This window comes from Pteropus alecto, unplaced genomic scaffold, assembly GCF_000325575.1.
Source record: "Pteropus alecto unplaced genomic scaffold, ASM32557v1 scaffold35, whole genome shotgun sequence".
Taxonomy (NCBI): domain Eukaryota; kingdom Metazoa; phylum Chordata; class Mammalia; order Chiroptera; family Pteropodidae; genus Pteropus; species Pteropus alecto.
The window spans coordinates 11,024,517-11,029,008 of record NW_006437828.1 but is presented as its reverse complement, the minus strand read 5'-3'; the positions used below and the strand labels follow the sequence as shown (position 1 = coordinate 11,029,008).

Here is a 4,492-nt window from a genome sequence, read left to right as displayed (position 1 = left end):
CTCTTTTACATCAGTCTTCAAACTTTGCTTTTTTCCTAAATAAAATCTCTTCCTTCCAACCTCTTTTCATGTCATTTGGCAGCCAAAAAAAGACTCTGATCGTGGCATAAAGTCCCCGTATGTGTTTTAAGAAGGAAATGCAGTTGTTTTGATATTAAATGTGTCCCAGTGAAGGGCTGGTACACATCTCTAAGTGCTCATCTTGAAGAAAGGGCCGAAAGATTAGGAGGATGGAGAATTTGCTTCCTGTTTTCAGTGTTTGAATGGTTTGGTCTTTCTATCTTGCATTGCCCACATATTACTTCCATAACCTTAATTGTTTTATCTTTTAAATTATCTGTATGTTGGTAGGGTTTATCAGAACCGTTGTTTTCCAATTGCAAATATACAAAATTTCAGTTATTTTATGGATTAAAATAAGCACTGTGGGCCAACCGAAGCATCCGGTCACTGTTTATAAGGCCATTATCCTTTTCAAGTTCCATATAAAGTAACTGGCTTATAGATAACTCTTGGATTACAACCTGTTCGTAAACTGTAACTAATCATATTGATTAAAACCCACAGGTTTTCACAGTTCAGGATGGAGACTGTACAGAATATCTGTTCTCTGAACAGGAAGCAAGATATTATGGGAGCTGTGTGCTCAAGGCCATTTCCTAGTTCTAGACTCTGCAGGCAGATCATCATCTCCCCGAAGTACGATACTGCCTGGTTAATCCAGTATGTCAAGCAGAGGCTACTTGACCCTGGAAAGCAGATATTACACATGTACTCTCTCTAATAATAATAACCACATGTTATATTTCACATGTTGTCTGTAATAATAGGAACCACGTATGACATTTCACGTGTTGTGTATAGTATCATATTGTACTACATATCTGGCATAACACATAGTAAACATGCTGTTACATTTGCATTTTCCAAGCTTGAATATATTGTACTTCACGTACCACGGCGAAGCTTTAATCATCTTTCTCCCCGACCATAATGGTATTAATACATCATGAGATAACAAAAGTGACCGTTTTCCTTCTGCCTTAAGTAAAGGGTTTAATCAGCTCATCTGAATGCACGCGCTTGCTTCTAACCCTGAACGGTCACCTCCGTGACTCAGGACACAACAGACACTATGTAGGGACAGTTCTTTTGCTCCAGCTCTGCAGGAGACCGTTAGCTAGGGACAGGACGGAAATTTTTTTCTTTCCACTAATGAACCAGGCTCTGGGGCTTTTGCAGCCACACATGATAAACACACACACACACACTCAGACATACTCACACACAGCCCCTGGGAGGGGTGAGCAGGGGCAGGGGCTGTGCTTGAGCTCACGTGAGCCTCGCTTTGGTTTTCCCCATTGATGGCAATTTTGTTTTCAGGGGCAAAACTGCCGTGTTCCCAACACACAGACTGACGAGGAGCAGTTCTTACACCTTACTAAAAGGGTATATGTGTCACTCTTACTTTTAAAGAAAGAAAAGGATCTCAATCATTCAGGTTTACAGTTTCTAGCCAGTTTCTGTCATTTGGGGGGGAAAAAAAGGAAGATGACAGAGGAAATGTTTACCTCAGTTTCATAGGCAGTAGCTGTATTTTTCAAAACATTCTGTTTTAAAGCACAATAGGCTTTGCAGTTGTTTATAAATTTAAAGTATTCATTAGTGTGAAATAGTTGTTTATTTCCTTTCTCTATTTCCTCTTATTGGGGAAAAAAAAAAATTTGGTCTCCTAGCAAGACACGATCCATTTCGTAAGTTATTTGTCAGTTTTCATAAAGTATATTTACTGTCACTGGGGCAGAGGTTTAGAATAGCTGCAGAATTAGCAAGGGGTATTGTGGTACGTTTGGTGCAGTAGCCATCGTGGGGTTTATCTCATCCTGTTTAACCACCGAGCAGAAAGCTGGCCTTCCCTGTGTTATTCCATTCATATTCTCTGTCCTCATTCACGAGTCTGACACTTCTTTTTCGTGCCAGATTAAAGGGGCAGGGTGGCATCTTTTGATGATCTGCAAAACAGCTTTAGTCTTAGTGCAAGCTCCATAGGCTGTGGATGCTAAGCACTCAGAAGCTGAAATGCTATTCGTCTGCCCTGAAATTAACCAGAAACTGGGTCTTATTTTCCTCCTTGACAAGTTGTCTTAAAAGCTTAAAGGTTTCTTTTTTTTCACTCTTTCTCTCTTGTTTTCAGTATTGGCCAGAGAGAGAAAGGAAATATGGAAACATTAAAAAACAAAACAAAAAAAAACAGCCCTAAAGAAAAGGAAATACCTAAAACAATGAGAAACACAGAATCGTGCTTTTTCCTTCTGTGATAATCTATCAATAGGTGTTAGGTTGTGGTGTCGATCCTTGAATCGTGTGGCTTATCTATTATCCCATCATATATTATTTTCTCCCTTATGATAAAAAGCAGTGTTTATTATCACAGGTGAGAAAACACAGAAGGAAAAAAACAAGCAGGGAGGTTCCATTTAAGCACGTTAAGTGGGTTTCATGTTTGCTCTTCTGCTTTCATTCCCAAAGCAGAAGCTCATAAACCGAGTGAGAACACAAACTGACTTCCTCAGGTGCTCGTTACCCGGCAGGCCAGGAGGACAGGTGCGGAGCCACTGAGAAGATAAACATCGAGTCATCCTCGGTGACATTTAGCCAGATAGCTGAAGGAGGAATTTAGAAATACCACTGCGCCACTGTTCAAATATTTACTCCTTAAACCCGGAAAAGGGAAAAAATTGGGGTCGCGTCACGTCGCGTCAAATTCCTTGTTTTTTCCCTTCTCTACACAGTCTCGAAGGTTCAAGGGAAGCGAGTCGCGGATCTGAGAGAGAAACGTGAGCTCGGCTTCTGGAGTTTCAGGTAGACCTAACGTGCGCTGCATTAAGCAGATGCAACAGAGCAGCCTCGCGTTTGGCAAAACATTCTTTTATGTTTCCTGGCTGTTTATTTTAAGAGATGATTTACCAGCCGGGCGGATTAGAATGTTTACTAGAACGGAGAGTGTTTCATCCCTCCGTCCCCGTGGCTGGAGCCCTGGCGTTCACAGAGCCTCAGGGAGCTGCGGGGAGCCTGCTCACAAGCCAGCGCGATCCTTGAAAAGGAGGCGGGAAGTCACTGCCCAGCAGAGATTAAGGAGACAGTTTCGTCTTCCAAGTATTTGAAACTGTGTTGCTCTGTACTTTTTAACCTTAACGTCGTTAATCATACACCTGTGACTTTTAGACGGTTTAAAAAGGGCAGACCTCTAGGACCTTCTCAGGAAGAGAGACTCTTGGCCACAAGGGAGAGCGCTTGTGGAAATCTTACCAATGAGTTTCATATTACACGGCGGGTCTTTTTGACAGGTTTTTGTGGTTTTCTGTCTTTTGATTTGCAGCCACCTCTCTTGTAGCCGTGACTGCAGCGCCGGGAGCATTCATTCATTAAGGCTCAGGGCTCGCCTAATAACTTAGTCGCTTCCTCTCTGAACGCAGGAGAGTTAATGAGAAGCACAGATGAGGAGCCGAGATCTATTCTGAGATTAAGATAAGATATCCTAACAGAAAGTTCATGGTGAAATGAAAGACCGAACGTAATTATGCTCTCCCCGGGGAAAAGTCTCGAATGAAGTGAACCAGCTTGTTAAAGTCCCTACGTGGCTTTAAATAGTCACATCCTCTACCTTGGGGCATCGCGATGCAATGTCATTATGTTTAATGATTAATCTACTATTCCCATAATTCATTTAAACCTTAACAGTATCTATGGTCCATATAAGGTGGAATTCCAGGGAGATGGCAGGTTTCGTATAAATAGCTCCCAGGTTTCCATGTGAACACGATCCCTCGTGAAAGAAAAACTGACATTCAATCTCCTATTTTGGGTAAACTCTCCAAAAAAAAGCCTCTGAGACAGTGGACTCATCGTAGCCCCTAGCACAGGACCAACCTGTCACAGCATAACCGGCAGCGAGACCGGCCCGAGCTCCCGCCCACGTGGGTCACCTTCAAAGCCAGCACCGGAGCTGAAGGGGGCTGCAGTGCTGGATCCCCCCGCGAGACACTTAGAAAACTCACCCCGTTTACAAATGACACACCCTTGGGGTAAAGCCCTGAGGTTCTGAGAAACATAAGGTCTGCTTTATTTAATTTCCTCTCATTTACTAAGAGTCACAACCTATTTTAGTAAATAAATTCAGGAAATTGGTAAAGCACTTCACTCCATCCGTTATGTATCAGCAATTAACATGATTGTCACGTTCTTCCTGGCCCCCCTGCTGCTCACAGCTTCCCTCACGTTCCTGCCTGCGACCAGTTTATAACATCCCTGGCAGTGGGTGTTTCTGAGTTTAAACGACTTAAACCAACAGAACAGCCTACAAGCATTCCTCCGCTTTATTCATAAAGATTCCTAACTTTTGAGATTTTTCTCTATTGATTCTGGCATTCTTTTCAAATAATCCTTTCCACTTCTCAACCGTGACCACTTTCTGCTTTGGCACAGACTAAGA

The 4,492-nt window shown here is 42.5% G+C and overlaps 2 protein-coding genes across 7 annotated transcripts in view; one reads left to right on the top strand and one right to left on the bottom strand.

The window, feature by feature from the left end:
* The window catches only part of MCPH1 (microcephalin 1), a 194,589-nt gene that overhangs the window by 123,875 nt on the left and 66,222 nt on the right, over positions 1-4,492 (top strand). The gene's annotated exons all lie outside the window — the stretch shown is intronic.
* ANGPT2 (angiopoietin 2) overlaps positions 1-4,492 on the bottom strand; it is a 50,375-nt gene that overhangs the window by 43,452 nt on the left and 2,431 nt on the right. The window lies entirely within an intron of this gene.